Source organism: Armigeres subalbatus, chromosome 2, assembly GCF_024139115.2.
Source record: "Armigeres subalbatus isolate Guangzhou_Male chromosome 2, GZ_Asu_2, whole genome shotgun sequence".
Lineage (NCBI taxonomy): Eukaryota > Metazoa > Arthropoda > Insecta > Diptera > Culicidae > Armigeres > Armigeres subalbatus.
The window spans coordinates 454,825,802-454,843,488 of record NC_085140.1 but is presented as its reverse complement, the minus strand read 5'-3'; the positions used below and the strand labels follow the sequence as shown (position 1 = coordinate 454,843,488).

Genomic DNA, 17,687 nt, shown 5'->3' with positions numbered 1-17,687 from the left:
TGGTGTAGTCTATTATTTAGAAAAAAAAACCTGAATAATCCACCTGCGGCATCGGTGACTTTCTGGTGTATTATGGAAAAGCAGTATTTTTGCCATAACTTTTGAGTCCAGAATCCAATCCAGCCAATTTTCAATATGGAATGATAAGACAGGATTTCCATTTGAATGCAAGAATGGTTGAGAATTCGTGCTAAAAAAAAAAGAGCGGGATTATTTACGCGCTTTTTGTACAAAAAAAATAGTATTTTGGCCATTACCCATTCTATACCAACAACTCGAACGCAGACATTTATGATTATTGCTAAATATTAACTGTTAAAAGCAGCAGCATGTCCAAACTAACAACAAACTGTCCTACGGAAAACGCACTGTACCGGCACGATTGTGACAGAAAATCGGTACGATTTCGAAGCATTTGAATAATCTGAATCTGAAGGATCTAAAAAATATGAGAATATTATAAATTTCCATGATATACGGAATCAAAAATATCTGAAGGTAGAAGTTTAGGTCATGACAATGATCTCAATCGGAAAGATAAGAATCAGTTCCAGAATCCGCAATGAATGAGATATATGAGAATGCCTCGAATCTGGAGCATTCTTAAATTATCTGCAAAGATCTAACAATCTTCTAAATCAAGAAAACTTCTGAAACGTCACCATCTAAATTGCTTTCAAACAATGGTTGTTTAAATTGAATACTTTCAAAGGACAACGGAAAACGGACAATATTCAGTAGTCCAGTGAGGATTATTTCGCTTATCGAAGAGTTTCCACATCTAGAAGAGCACAAATCGAACAAACGCTTTATAATACATTACATGTTACATACACAAACACAACTCAGTTAAACTTAAATAAAAATATAGCATACCAAAATGATGAGATCTAAAAATTATGTTTACGTCACTGAACAATATTATTTAAATTAACAAACATGCATTGCATTACGTTTTATTCTGTTCTGTTGAAGATACAGAATTGTATTACGAAATAAGATTTAGTGAAAGAATTTATATGTATAAAATATTGAGTAGAGTTTGAATGACTTTATTAAGCGGCGCAGCCGAACTTTTTTTTTTATGATATGGAAATTGTAATTATTAAAAATTAATTTCGAAATTCCGTTAAATTTCGTAAAAAGAATGATTTTTCTGTCGAATTTTTTTTAATTTAACGATACGAAACGATATTAGAAAATCGGATCTCGCCATACTCAAAATCCGCGGAATTCCGTGGAATTTCGTTTTGAATACACTGAAACGAAATTTTTTGAAATACCGCATCTGCTTAATACACACACACTTACCCAAAGAACTCACTTTTTTCAAGACTCTAACTGTTATAAAAAAAAACCCTGATTAATCCACCTAGCGGTGTTTGTGTATTTCTCGTGCGTAAAAAATTATCAAAAAAATATGAGTAAGTGTTTTTTAGCGTGTTTTGGGCATAAAAATAGTATTTTGGCCATAACTTCTGGTCCTATAGTCCATTCTGGCCTAATTTAAATAAATAGGAAACAATGGGACAGGATTCCTCGTCGAATAATACTTGTGGCGAGTAATTCGGCGTCTAGTGTGTCTACAAAATGTTGTACACATACATACACATACATACATACATACACACATAACAGACATCACCTCAATTCGTTGAGCTGAGTTGATTGGTATATAACACTATGGGTCTCCGAGCCATCTTTCAAAAGAGTGGTTTTGGAGTGATCATATAGCCTTTACGTATACTTAGTATACGAGAAAGGCAAAACATGTGTGTTCCGGCCTGAAGAATTGACCTGATGTTGTCCAATTCTTAATCAAAAAAGGTGCATTACAATCTCATAATAATTTCGAAATTTTCAAAAAAGAATGTCCATCGTAAACATTATTGCAAAATTCGGAACAAATAATACCAGAGTCTTTTTTTTTTTTTTTAATCTTTATTAAGGTGTTTTTTAAATATCAGACCACAGTCGCTTTTTACGCGGTTTGGTTTTACTTGGTTCTTTACTTCTGGTATTTATTGAAACATTGAATTACGGAATATTCATTACGGAAATATTCACATTATTGAATTACGGAAATATCCACAAAAATCGAAGAAAAATTAGGTGTTATTTAATAAGATGTAGAAATTAAGGTCGACCGAAAAATTAATGAAATTCATCCGCGTGAAAAGCAAAGAAGTCACTTGAATTATGTGTATTACAAACAAAATTATAAGGAAAATAAATTCAACTTCGCACACATGTACACTTCGCATACAATACAATCTTAAGCTTAAGATAATCGTCCGAAAGCAAACATTTTCAGTAACTTTTATTGCCAATTACTAGTATCAATAGTTTATTACGGCAAATCATGTGTATCTGAGTTATATTTTCTATGCCGTAGTGACCCAGCTAGGAGATCGACTCGAGTGCTAACCCCAATCCCAATGTGGCAAATTCGATTCCTACACTTCAGCAATCCACTTGATCTTGATCGAAGAATTTTAACAAGTGAAGGCCTTCGCTAATATCGCCGCTGACCCTATTCCATAAACGTGAAGACGGAGGTAGAACCAGAATCGGCAGCGCTTCAGCAACTGGCTACAGCAGCAATAGCAATAACGAAATGTTCTTGAAATGCTCAGAACGCACAAACTGCAGCTCTCAACACCCGTCACCACTGTCGGGTTCCACCGCCGTCGCCAGCGTCGTACAATGCTCTGCGGGTCATCACGTGACGCGCAACGCGTTTGCTAAGCTCTATCTCCTCTCTAACAACTAAGGCGGCTGCTGCGGCTGCCTCTATCTGCTATCAGCACTCGAAAGGTAACCATCATCAGTCGGGGTTCATTCGACATATACGACCCACTGGAGCCGTACGAAATCGTATTAGTCGGTACGACTACTTTTTTCCACCATGACCCACTGGCTTTCCTTCTTTTATTCATCGGATTAATCTATTATGGATCACGTTCTGCCACCGAGTACCTTCATCACACGCTCTTTAGGAGAGCTTCGAGCGCGCGCTACCATCTAATGCACAGTCGGTGCGAACAACGCCGGGCAAAGACAAGTCAATCTCGCCGTGGCCCCAAGTGATGTGAGAAAAATCCACGCTCTGCGGCACCCGAGCTAGTCACATTTTACTTGTCTTTACCATCTCAGACGCAAAGAACTCCTTGACACAGTTCTGATATAAAAAAAATGATCATCACATCTAACAAAAATATATATTCTCATTGAAGAAAGATGCGGAGAGCACACGAGAGACAGACATTTAGAACAGAGTGAAACTCACACGCGCCAGCTTTTGGTTCTATGAGATCAGAAAATTGTGTGTCGGTCGGGGCTCTAAGCGTCTCTCTCGATGTCTCTCTTGATCACCCGGGACTAGAACTTCGCTGTAGTATGTGGCCTAAACAGCACATGAGTGCATTACATTCAAGAGTATGTGATATTTGTAGTAAATTAATTCGAACAAAATTGCGTGGTAAAATAACAAATGAAATAAGTGTTTGTAATTACATATCTAGAAAAAAAAATCAGTCGGTAGGGATCAAAGCCAATTCCTTTATTTCTCCTTTATATAAGTCCATATAAGGGAACTGTTCCGTTTTCCATCTCACTGAACATATATTCATCTCATAGCGAAACAAAGAAATACGGGACCAATTTCATCGCTTCATTTTGTTATGCATGCTCACTGCTGAAAAAAATCACAAAATAAGACACAAATCGAATACCTTTTTATTGCTTTGTTTTTCATGGGATGAATGTCGGAGCTAAGAGATGAAGTCCAGGAGCAGTAACCCTATATTGCTAATAATGTTGCAAGTAAATGCAAGAGAACCGGTTACTTTTTTGGCGAAAAGCGTGCTAATGTGAAGCTATTAATGAAGTGGATACATTCTCAAAATACAATATTTGAAGATTTTCGGAGGTGAACTAGCCTTGGGCTAAAAACCTCTTTAATAAAGATTATAATAATAATAATAATATTTGAAGAAATACGTAAACTATAAACATAACTCTTTATCTATATCAACTTGGTTCAATTACTACTGCTTCGTGTACGTCTGAGTCCTGTGCTTAGCAGTGCTTAGAATGAAACACATATGACCTGTACAATATTCACTCACTCCCAGAGCAAACAGTAGCCCACATCGCATACCCTTAACTGTACCATTCGCCAGCTTCACTTTGCCTATTGAGCGCCGTAGCAGCAATTGTAAAGAAAAGCCAAATAGATGTTGTTTAGGTCAGCAGTTAAACTACCAAAGAGAGCAAACGATGACGACGACGGCTACGATGACGACGACAACCGCCCAGGCAACTGCATTGTCGTTTGATTGCACGCTGGGCGAAATCAACAGCACCACCAGCAGCAGCAACAGCAGAGAGATAGGCAAAAGGCCAGAACCAGATGAACACAAACGCGCGCGCAGAGAACGAGACGGCTTCTCGAGAATATTCTTGGTCAGGGTCGTAGCCAAAGGGGGAGTTCAGGGAGAATGTGGCATTACGCTTACGGCTACTGCCGGCACGTTTGTGTACAGAGAGCGATTAGTTCTTGTTCTTGTTTTTTTGTAATTCTAATGAAACGCATCTCGTGATTAGAGTTCACTTCCATTAAGTAGATGCTGTTTTAATTAGTTGCGATAGTTGTGTTTTAATGAACATGATTTCCCATTGTGTAATGGCACGATTGTATACTCACTATTTATTCTTTCCATTATACCAAAACCTAAAATATGTAGGAGAAGGTAATCAACTACAACAGGTTTAAGGCATCTTGCTTTTTTCATCTGTATACATAAGCATGATCTCTACTATTCATCTCAGTTAGCGAGAAAGGCTGAAGACAATCATAAATTTTCTAAGTGGTTCATACCTAACACACATGAGGGAATTTTCATTTAACCGATTCAACACGGATTTTTTTTTATCGTGTTTCAACATAATTTTTTGACATACTGCTTCAAAAACGGATGCAAACCATAAAAAAGTAGAAATACGGGTGAAAAATTTTTTTAGGGCTTCCAAACCTGCCTTGAGTTCAGATCTTGATGATCTACATAAACAACAAAGCGTTTTACGGGGCCTCAATCCTAATATTGTTGCAATGATACTTGAGACATAATAAAACTATTTTTATCAAATCGCAGTGCTACAAGAACATCAACGGTACTCCAAACTATTCTTGAGTACAGATCTTGGAGGTCTTCAAGACCATCAGAGTGATTGATAGGCTCCTGAGTTTGTTTGTTAGTTGTAGATATCCCATGAGACATCATTACATCAGTATTTAAAAAAATCAACATTCCTAAAATAGCTATGGTACTCCAAACCACTCTTGAGATCAGGTACTGAAGGTTTACAACACCAATAGAGAGATTCATACGATCCTGAGCTTGTGTGTTAGTTGGAGCAACCACATGGGACATCATTACACTAGTATATACAAATCATAACATTCCAAGAGTCCCTGTGGTACTCTAAATCATTCTTGAGTTCAGATATTGGAGATCTTCAAGACCAACAGAGTGATTCATAGGTTTCCGAGCTTGTGTGTTAGTTGATGAAGCCCCATGGGACATTATTACATCAGTATTCTAAGAATATCTAAGGTACTCCAAACCATTCTTGAGCTCAGATCTTGGAGGTGTACAAGATCAACAAAGTAATTCAAAAGGTTTCCGAGTTTGTGTGTTAGTTGCAGAAGTCCCATGGGACATCATTACATCAGTATATAAAAAAATCAACATTCCCAGAATAGCTACGGTACTCCAAACCATTCTTGAGTTCAGATATTGGAGGTCTATAACACCAACAGAGTGATTCATAGGGTCCTAAGCTTGTGTGATAGTTGGACCAACCCCATGGGACATCATTACACCAATATACACAAATCACAACATCCTCAGAGTTGGTAGAGTTGGTACTCCAAATCATTCTTGAGTTCAGATATTGGAGGTCTACAAGACCAACAGTGTGATTCATAGGTTTCCGAGCTTGTGTGTTAGTTGGTGAAGCCCCATGGGACATCACTATATACAAAATGCAATTTTCACAAAATATTTAGGTACTACAAACCATTCTTGAATTCAGATCTTGGGGGTCTAAAAGACCAACAGATTAATTCAACGGCTATTTAGCTTATGTATCAGTTGCAAAAACCCCATGAGACATCATTACACCAGTATATGAAAATTATAACATTCCCAGAATATCTTCGGTACTCCAAAGCATTCTTAAGTTCATATATTGAAGGTCTACAAGAGCAACAGAATAACCCATAGATTCCCAAGCTTGTATGTTACTTTGAGAAACCCCATGGGATATCATTACACTAGTACATATAAAACATAACATTCCCAGAATATCTTAGATACCTTACATGGGCTATTCCAACTCATGAAAATAGTTGAGACATCGAAGATTTTCATGGTGATCATTTTGAATATTTGGATCTGTACTCAAGGACAGTTTGGAGTTTCGTGGATATTGAACGAATTCTGTAGTGTGTCTGTAATGGTGTAATGAAGTCCCATGGAACTATTAGAACTCATAAAACTAGTAGGGACATCGAGAATCTTCATGTTGATCGATTTGAACATTAAGATCTGTAGTCAAGGATAGTTTGGAGAGTCGTAGATGTCGAAGTATGTAGTGTGTCTGTAATGGTGTTACGAGGTACCATGGAGCTATTCCAACTCATAAAAATAGTGGGGACATCAAAGATCTTCGTGTTGATCGTTTTGAATATTAAGATCTGTACTCAAGAACAGTTTGGAGTGTCGTAGATATTTAACGAATTCTGCGGTGTGTCTGTAATTGTGTTACGAGGTACCGTGGAGCTAATCCAACTCATAAAACTAGTAGGGACATCGAGGATCTTCATGTTGATCGATTTGAACATTAAGATCTGTACTCAAGGATAGTTTGGAGTGTCGTAGATATTGATCGATTTCTGGTGTGTCTGTAATGGTGTTACGAGGTGCCTTGGAGCTATTTCAACTCATAATACTATTGAGGACATCGTAGATCTTCTTGTTGATCGATTTGAATATTAAGATCTGAATTCAAGGACGGTTTGGAATATCGTAGATATTGAAAAAGATCTGTTATACCGCTGGGCAGGGTTGGTTCGCTCTGAGGAGTATTCTCGCTTAACTTTTCAAAAGGACCTAAGTAACATTTTTTTCATGAATTAATTTGAGTACTGCAATCAAAAGTTTTCATGTTTCTCTGTTGATTGCGCTATTCAAATTAATTCATGAAAAAAATGTTACTTAGGTCCTTTTGAAAAGTTAAGCGAGTATTCAAGTGAAGGTGTAAAAACTTCTCTTTCTCGATCTGTTATCCGAGTGTATCGTGCAGAAATACACTTTCTCTTTGTATGACAAAACGTGCGTCATACACACTTGTCATCACACAAGCTCACAAGTGTAAAGAGTACAGGATAATGCCAATTAGCTGTTTGCCAAAATGCATACATTTAGGCTGTGTTTTAAATCTTCCATATAAATAAGTTGTTGTAAATGCCTAAACATAGACCTTTTCTATACACAACAGCAAACCACACACGTTCGAAAATATTCTCACTCTTTATCGATCATGTTTCTCTAGGCTTCAATCACACGCACGTATAAACGCTCTCGAGTGTGAATCAATACACTTCTCTTTACTTGCACAATCTCTGCACATTTCAAGACGAAGTGTGAGAAATGGCCAACCCTGCCGCTGGGCAGGCGCAGGATTTTATCACTAAGCATTTCAATTTCAATTATTTACAAAGAATATGGTAAAGTATGGTGATACAACTAAAAATTACTCAGTTCCAACCTAGGGGCCTTCTAAGGAATTAACTCTTAAACTTTATAGGCTTATAGGAGCCTTCCTTAGCCGTGCGGTATAATACGCGACAATAAGGCAAGACCAGGTTGAAGGTGGCTAGGTTTGATTACCAGTCCGGTATAGGAAATTCTCAGGTTGGAAATTGCCTCAACTTGCCTCAGATTCGTAACAGTTTCTGAGATATTAGGAGTAGAAACTTTTTCCGTTTTTGGTCCAATCTTACCCCCTAGGCCCAATGTCACCCCAAACAACGGTATCTTTTAAGGCATGGTCAGATCAAGTCTTACGTCCACTTCGCGGTAATGCCAGACATTTTTGTACGGAAATGACACGGCAGTCACTGCTTCTTTATACACAAACAAGATTTCAAAAAAAATAAATGGTGAAGTATTGCGAATATTTTGATTTTTTTTCCATTTTGCGGATTCCGTAAAGTTCTTCCGCAGCTTTTAAAGTTCTTCCGCAGGCTTGAAAATCTTTGAAAAACTGAAACAGAAACCAGATATTTGGTGTTGTCATCGAAGTAAGCCATGCGAAACGAGAGAGAAAATGTATGAAGTGACAGCTGCGGTAGTTTATAAATTGAACCGGAAAAGGGAAAGCTTTCTCTGGAATAGCAATATATTAAAGAAAGACGTAAGACCTACGTCAAATAAAATTCTTAACGCATAATTTGGAATATTACTGATTACAGATGAAAAATAACTGATGAACAACATCGCCGGAAAAACACATCTGTACCGTGCAGCATCGATTTCCGTACTAAGTGTACGTAAGTAAGCACCTCAGTACGGAAAAAAATATCCAGAAAATAGGATTGTGTGCAAATGAAACGTTTATCGTTGATACAGGAGCTCGACAGCCTCTATTTTGTTCTGCATTTACGAATTAGTAATTACGAAAAATATGATAAAATAATGAATCAAACCAACCCCTCTTGAACTATCGAATAAGGTAAATAAGGACTAAAATCCGTTCAACTATTTTTAGCTAAATATTTAAATTAAAGCAGACTGATTGATTAAACTGCCACTGTAAATAGTTAAATACGCACCTTGAGAAACGATGCCTCTGATTTGCATTCCGTTTAGCTTAATTTATTAATACTTACTCTTGGTGCCTGCCTAGGAAGTGGTTAGGTTTGACAGTGGGCTCTGTTACACTTCTATAAAAAGCTGCATATATCCGCAAGTAGACTCCGCCAAAGCGACCGTGTGCCGCTCAAAGCGCACAAGTTCAAGTCCTGGTGTCAGGTGGGACGCTAAACAGCCCTGACCCGACGGCCCTCCGACGAGACAGGAGGTTTGCGCAGGCCCAATAAGCCGCCTTTAAAAACAACCATTACGAACGACATAGAAGATAATACGACTTGATACAATTGGCAACGACCTAGGCGACGAATGAAGGATCACGATTGGAAGGTCGGAACATGGAGCTGCAAGTCTCTAGGCTTCGCAGGTTGCGACAGGATAATCTACGATGAATTACATCCCCGCAACTTCAACGTTGTAACGCTGCAGGAAATCTGCTGGACAGGACGAAAAGTGTAGAAAAGTGGGCATCGAGAGGCTACCTTCTTCCAAAGCTGTGACCAACGAGCTGGGAACCGACTTTATAGTGCAGGGAAATATGCGCCAACGCGTGATTGGGTGGCAGCCAATCAACGCAAAGATGTGCAAGCTGAGGATAAAAGGCCGATTCTTGAATTATAGCATCCTCAACGTGCACTGCCCACACGAAGGGAGACTCGACGACGAGAAAGAAGCGTTCTATGCACAGATGGAGCAGACATACGATGGATGCCCACTGCGGGACGCCAAAATCGTCATCGGCGACATGAACGCTCATGTAGGAAGGGAGGAAATGTATAGACCGGTCATCGAAACGGATATTATGCATTTGCGGACCCTCCGCATACTGCGTGGTTGGCGACGTGCAGCCATTGACCGAGCTGCATGGAGAAGACTTTTGTGTACTGCACAGGGCACTCCGGCCTTAGTCTGGTAATAAATAAATAAATCTTGGTGCAATTACCGTTTTGGCTCAAATCCCAAACAGACTCATATTCCGAACTCTCGTCACATGGAAATCTGAAACATTTTGTTTTTATTGCATAAATAAGCGAAATTTCGCTTTTTAGTGCTTTTAAGGTTGTGTTCGGAATTTGATTCAAAGTGTTCAGAGTGTCTCAAACATTTTGTACTATACGTGTTCGCAGTGGCGTAGCCACGGGGGTGGTTTTGGACATAAAAGAGACAACATTTTTAGAAGAATTTTTTTTTGAAAAAAAAAAACCAGAAAAATATATTAAACTTCTTTAATGGAATGTATTCAACAGTCTAAAACGAGTTAAGTACTCTCCATACTCTCCATTTAATTCCACCAATTATTTTCAAATCTTTGTATTTCGACCACACAGTGGAATTAAATGGAGAGTACTCTACTCTTCTTAGACAGTCGAAAAAAAATGTTCAGAAAAAAAACCAAACCCAACCCACCCCGGACCAATTATCTAGCTACGCCACTGCGTGTTCAACATTTGAAGCAAAGTCTGGCAGAATAAAATATTTTGAACTATCAATATCAATATAAAAAGAATAAAATACGGATATTAAGCGCTTACATTAAAGTTCTATTCTGTCCCAACCCGATGAAAAAAAAGATCTATTAGAATATTTTATTTCACGTCCCATAAAGGCTTCCGAAGTGAAAAATGTGTGTTTGGAATATGAGTCAAAACGGTACGCGCTATACGCAAACAAATGGCACCAGAAACTCCGCGTTTGATGAGTGACGATTTGTTTTTGAATTATGTTGATTTTATTTTAAAGCCTGCTTTCCATCTCAATAACCTTGAAGCTTACTGTCAAGTATATTATCAGGATATGATTAATTATTTACCTTAAATCTCCTTTACTTTATTGATATCTCTTGAGGTGGACGGGTTTCGGTGCTATACGGATTCCAGTTCCCCACACTATCCAAAAACTAATCATTTATTCCTCCCGATATAAGGAATACTTTTGCATTGACGAATATTTTCCCGAGAAAATTGTCTTCGTGTGCAAACTGCATAAGCGGTTAGATGCATTCCGTCAAGTTTAAAAGAAAAATTAACAAACGCATGGAAGAAAACTTTAGGTTAATGAAATGTATTTTCTCACAGAAAGCTATAGGAGTCATCAGCCGAATCAAATTCTTTAATTCCTGCAAATTCTTCTTGCGAAAACAAACGAAAACGTTGTATTGTACCTTGCAACAAAATTACAACTTTCGTGATCATTTTCCAAGGCTCTCATAGATGTGGAAAATTTATCCGCAGTGCAAATAGCACGTGATATCAAAGCAATCGCCGTCAGAATCGTCCACGTGGCGACTAAATTTTCAAAAATATCAAAGCAGCTTATTTTTGGAGGTATGGTTTTCTTAGGCGACCATCTGGCGCTTAACTTTCGTTGCGACTAAAAATGAACGGAAGAGTAGATTTTATTTTAAGCGGTACAATAGCAAACTTAAAAGTAACCATCCGCGCGTATATGGCTTGCTACGATTCTTCATCCATCTGACCTTAAAAGATATATTACAAAAGAGGAGATGTAATCGAAGTAGGTACTTCGTATAAATAAATCGCTGCAACTATAATTAATGATTTTAACACCTTTGTCCAATTACTTGATGAACTTATAATCCTAATATAAAAAAATCACGAAAATCAATATACATAAAAATGAATTTCTGTCTGTCTGAAACTTATAGACTCCAAAACTACTGAACCGATCTGCGTAAAAATTGGGATGCAGAGGTTTTTGGGGCCGGGGAAGGTTCTTAAGATGGTTCGAGACCTCTCCCCCTTTTGGAAAGGAAGACTACCATACAAATGAAACAGAAATTTCGGCATATCGCGAGAACTAATCAGAGAAGAAATCAATTTTAGGCGAAACGAAGTTCGTCGGGTCTGCTAGTAAAGAATATATTAAAAGAACCTTCGTCCAATTCATTGAACGAATAGAAATTTGAGCATGTTCAAGTTTTGAAAAGTATTCAACTTTGAAACATGGCGTAGAAGTTATTATGCTTCAACAATTCTTGTACAGGGTTATGTTAAATTCTTTACGCAGGTTCAGAATATTAAAAACGACGTTGCTTAACCCCAACTTCAGTAGCAGTTATGCATGTACTAAACAGATCTCGTTTTTAATTCTACCCCGGGTGAAGCACCAGCTCACCGTGATCACACTGAAATCCAGCCACTACTGACCGCACTAACCTTGACATAATCCACAAGCATAGAACAAGACGATCGTCGTCGAAGAACTGCATCATCATGCAAATGATTCTACCATCTAAGCAAATTCCAGTCTGCTCTGGTGCTGGTGCTCGAATACCCTAAGAATGTGCATTGTGCTGTTTTTTGAATGAGGTGACGCGAAGAACACGGACAGCACAGCAAGACAAAAGCAGTTCCGGTGTTTGACGGGAGGTGTGTCACATTTCATGCTGGATAATCGTTCCGAATAATTCGTTTTACAATGATAATAATTTAAAAAACCACTTAATTTCTATGCACGAGAAGCAATCGATTATCCGAATGATTCATCAAGTGACTTCACGGAGTAATGAGGATTTGATCGTGTTCTTCTGATTTGTACTTCCTGGTCCCCTGGTAGTCTCCACATTCCCTCTCCATTCCGGTATCAAAAATCTTAAGGAAAAAAAAACAAATAAGAATTATTGCTTTCCAGTCACACCTGAAGTGCCATCGTTAGCTACATAATAAAACACCCTATGACTGCAGAAAACTACTCACACATATGCAAATATGGGAAGCAATATAACACCCAAATTAATTGCAATATGAACACAAAAACACAGACCACCCCAAAACATTACGACTGACCGAGGGGATTTTTCAAACTGTGACTGTGAAAAATATCCACCAATCCAGCTCACCATCTCTGTATCGTCCGGCCTAATTTTCATAGTTGTTCACTTGCTCGCGAACCACAACATCATCATCGGGTGCAGACTGCAGTCTGTGGTCCTTGCCATTTGCCTCCTAATACAGCACACGCTCGATTGATGATAGCAATAGGAAATCTAACCGGTGCGAGCGCGCGGTACCAATGATGACGGCCGACAACGCGACGACGACGATGGCCGGGAACAACCAGCCAACCCACTGGCCACGCACACATTTCTCGCTGAAGAGTGGTTGATCATGCGAGGGATGTTGGTGCGAGAGAAGTTTTAACGATTTTTGGGAAAAACAAAATTTTCAAAAAGTGGTGACAGAACGGAAGAGAGTGAAAATCATTATTGTTTGCGTGCCCTAATTATTGGATCACTCCGCAGATCTATTCAGCACGTACAGAGAAAATTGATCAAATATGTAATATGAAAGAAAATATATTGGAAAAATCATTACTATATACCTACCTAAATGATCTTTTACTTAAGCTGAGGAGCCAATCGTGTCAATAAATTACATCGATGTTTGACTGGAGATGAAAATAATTTATTGATCATTCTGATAAATTACGGAAAGATTATGCGTTTGGATTTTATTATGTTTTTAAAATAAATTTCTAAATCACTGCATTTCTTTTAGTTTGGAATTTTTTAAACTATTGCTTACTAAAATATTATAGTCTTATTCTCATAATAATTTGTCTAGAAAAGGTTAGTACAGATGCTATATTCATAAATGCTCGAAACGATTCTTGTTATCGATTTACCCCACATTGCCATATGGAAACAGCACCATATGAAGAGTTTCACATTTCCCTTCTCTTAGATCAGGCGGTTGCGTTGGCTGCTGTTTTTCAAAGGGATGATCGAATTTACTGCAGACACAAACGAGATCATAAATCATGTCTTCGCACATATGATAACAATAATAAGTTAGTTATCTGTGGTTTATTCAGATTGAATAGAGTATACCAATGGGAAAAATATCATTTGTTCTGTGATCAGTTCTCAATCAGATCATTCCATTTCAAAACGAACACCCCTATCGATATTTATCGCGTTACTCCCGATTCTAGTGGCCAAGCGAAGGGATGATGATGGTGTGATACTTTAGTAGGCAGCGAAAGGAAACAAAACTCATCGCTGCAGCAGCGCTGGTGGCTGGCGCTGCTGCTGCTGGTAGATATCCCTCTCGGCTCTGCCTTATTCTGTTGTAGTGGCTGCAAATGCTGGCTGGTGCGGAGTGTTGACGACAGAGAGCACAGACTAAACGAAAAAAACGGAAGACGGTCCCGAATGCGCATGCTTCGAATTTATTCATAGAAAGCCCCCATGGCAGCAGCACCAGCAGCAGCAGAAGTAGAAGCAAAAGCAGCAGTTGTTAGGGCAGCTTGTGGTGAACGCCTGACAGTGATTTAACACTGATGTGAGCTCCACTTCTGTTAGTAAAATTATCTCGAATTATTGGAAAAACTAAAATTCAGTATAAGGGAAATCGCTTGTATCCCAATAACCGACCAGTGAATGATTAATTAAGGTGGTTTGATTAGTACTCATTGTCCGGTGGACAGAGAAAGAATTTCATCCGCCCAGCAACGATACCAGGCAAAGGTTGTTGTTTGGTGCAAAGATCATCATCCTTGCTGCTACTTGTGGTGCTGCTGCTGCTGATATTGGTACTTTTGGTGGTGTTCTTTTGCTCTGTGAAAAACGAGAGGGTGGGTTAGAAGCAGTGTTACAAGGGCAGTGGGTAGTCTTTGGTGAAGCAGTGTGAAGAATGTTCACTAATCTCGTGTAGCACCACACGGACAGCGGTGGAATCAATTTTGAGAAGTTTTTTTTCACTCGGTAGTGTATCGAGAAGATATATAACTGTTTATCCATCGATTTTGACCTTCGAATCGGGAACAACACACATAAATATTTTGGATCACACGAAATAAACCAACTGGCACAATGGTGAGTATCGATTCAGTGAAAACATAACTTCATTGACCCGTGCGAGGGGTTTCATTCCCTGTGATTAGCTACCACCAAATCTTTTTTCCGATGAAATGCTGACTGAAGGGTTTCGTATGACGATAGAGCAGAAAAAAAAGTGTTATTAATACCTCCTCCCCACAGAGACAAAACTATTCGCACAAATCGTATTATATTCTGCAGGCACGAAGTAATAAAAACAGAGAGTGGAAATGCGTTTTCCTTTGCAGGCCGTGCCATTGCATTCAATTGTTTCAAATACAGTATGGATTGAAAAGATGTTTTTTCACACCACAAAGATCGTTTTGGTTCTCTTAAATCATCAAACCTTCTGTTTTTTTCTTTGATTTGCAAGCCATGAATCACAAGTACAATAAAAAAATTGCATTCAAATTTAATATGAAACCGATGAAAACTCAAAACTTTCATCTTTACTGCACCATATCTAAAATATGTTTTGTTGATCGATTGTATTTGTGAAATAAGGCTAAATTGGCTATTGCAGCGGCCATTTTCAGTGCTGACACGTTGTTCTTAATATTAATGTAGATCTGCGAATTATAAGTTTTTTTTTGCGATTTCCAAAATTTACATTCAACGTAATTTATTTCCTCTAATTTTCATTCGATAATAACAGTTGGTCATTCGCCACGTGTGCACTGCTGAGATCGATGAAGTTGTACAAAATACAACAGCGTACATGATCGAGTGTTTATAGATTATACGAGCACATATATCTGAGAAATATTGCAATATTGAGATAATTAATATGGGCCGTAATAAAATCACCAAAATGTTTAACGTGCGATGACGTGGACACATAAGCTTTTCAACGAAAAAATAGATTATTTGTACTGGTATACCGTATACGAATATATTATTTAGTATACTGTTTTTTCACTTGCCTTGAGTTGTAAAGATATGCAAATGTGTTATTATTACAATCTCTCTAACTCGATATTTTCTCTTACTCAATGAAATTCAAAGTTCATTGAATCTAGCACACTACGATACCCTTACTCGATCCTCAGTCGGATGTATATTTCCAAAGAATTTTCATCTCGTTAACTCGATGTTGTCGGAAGCAGTTCTCAAGCAACATAGTGTCTGACCATTAGGCCGAACGCCATTTTGCCGAATGCCGTTTGGTCGAACGAGTCATTTGGCTGAATAGTTGGTAAAAACTAATATTGCGAGAAGTGAAAAGTGAGTAATAAGAAGTGAGTAGTGATAAGTGGGAAGTGAAAAGCGAGAAATGAGAAGCCAGAAGTAAGAAGTAAGAAGTGAAATTTGACAAGTGAGAAGCGAGATGTAAGAATTAAATATTGTTAAATTAATCCTTTTCTTTTTGTCTTTATTAATGAGGTTTTCGGCCCTAGACCGGTTCACCTCAAAAATTAATCCTTATTCTTCCCAACCTCTTTATTTCTCTTTTCTTCCTCCTCTTTTTTCTTCTTTTCGTCTTATTTCTTCTTTCTGTTTTATATCTCAGCACTCACTTCTCATTTCTCAACATCTCGCTTCTCACTTTCCAATTATCATCTCTCACTTCTCACCTCTGGCTTCTGTTTTCCTCAGTACTCACTTCCTACTTATCACTTTGCAACTATTGCATCTCACATCGCACCACTCACTTCTCACTTTCCACTATTCACTTCTAAGTTTTTACTGCATACATCTCACTACTCAATACTCACTTCAAACATTCCATTTTCACATCTCAGTTCTCACTTTTTATTCACTTCGATCATCTCACTTCGATCATCTCGCTTCTCACACTTAATAAGAAAACAATTTTAACCGTTCAGCCAAACGGTATTTGGCCAAATGGCGCTCAGCCAAACAACCCTTAACCTTATTTCTGCATGCTTTGAAAAGTGTTTGATATTTTGAAGAAAAAAATATATCTATTTCGTATCTCGATACCACCATAACTCTATGTTCCCTTCAATATCAAGTAAGGGAGAGTGTCTCTGCAGTACATACACGTCATCCCAAGTCTTAATCGTCTTACTCCTTGCTCATTGCGCACTCCGCCTTCTTGTGCCCGTCGGATCGTTATCGGAAACCATTTTCACCGGGTTATTATAACACTCTGGCGACGTGCCCGGCCCACCACACCCGTCCGATTTTCGCGATGTGAACGATGAATGTTTCTCCCAACATCTGATGCAGCTCGTGGTTTAGCTTGTAATAAAATTTTGGGCTGCCCCTCAGTACAAAACGCATGCATGCAAAAATATCAATGGCGTCGACGAAACCAAATAGCTGAATGGACTATGTGAAAATCGTACCACTCGTTTCAATCTCTGCCCTGCGTGTTACCCCTTCCAAAGCGATTACTACATCATGTTCTGAATTCTCTTCTTCATTTTTCCGCTTATTTATGTGAATTTCTAAAACCTTAGAATAAAGGAACAATTGAAATGAAGTAAGTTCACTGTCAGGATCTAGACTCTTGGGGATAGGCTCTCGGCTACTCCTACGGGATAAATTGTATGGGAATTTTTGCTAATAACTAGGTCTTATTCAATAGTATCATTGCACTCTAACATGCACTCAATCTATTATTATTTATTCAGACTAAGGCCGAAGTGGCCTGTGCGGTATATAAGAGTCTCCTCCATTCGGCTCGGTCCATGGCTACACGTCGCCAACCACGCAGTCTACGGAGGGTCCGCAAGTCATCTTCCACCTGATCGATCCACCTTGCCCGCTGCGCACCTCGCCTTCTTGTGCCCGTCGGATCGTTGTCGAGAACCATTTTCACCGGGTTACTGTCCGACATTCTGGCTACGTGCCCGGCCCATCGCAGTCGTCCGATTTTCGCGGTGTGAACGATGGATGGTTCTCCCAACAGCTGATGCAATTCGTGGTTCATTCGCCTCCTC

General features: G+C 38.6%; 1 protein-coding gene across 4 annotated transcripts in view; it reads left to right on the top strand.

Annotated features, from left to right (window-relative positions):
- The window catches only part of LOC134213809 (uncharacterized), an 81,853-nt gene that overhangs the window by 30,799 nt on the left and 33,367 nt on the right, over nucleotides 1–17,687 (top strand). Inside the window, exon 1 of one of the 4 annotated variants that reach the window (XM_062693162.1) lies at nucleotides 14,106–14,775. The exons of the other annotated variants lie outside the window; for them this stretch is intronic. The gene's annotated coding sequence lies outside the window, so the exon portion shown is untranslated. Of the gene's footprint in view, nucleotides 1–14,105; nucleotides 14,776–17,687 lie in introns of those variants that run through there. 4 annotated transcript variants of the gene reach the window in all.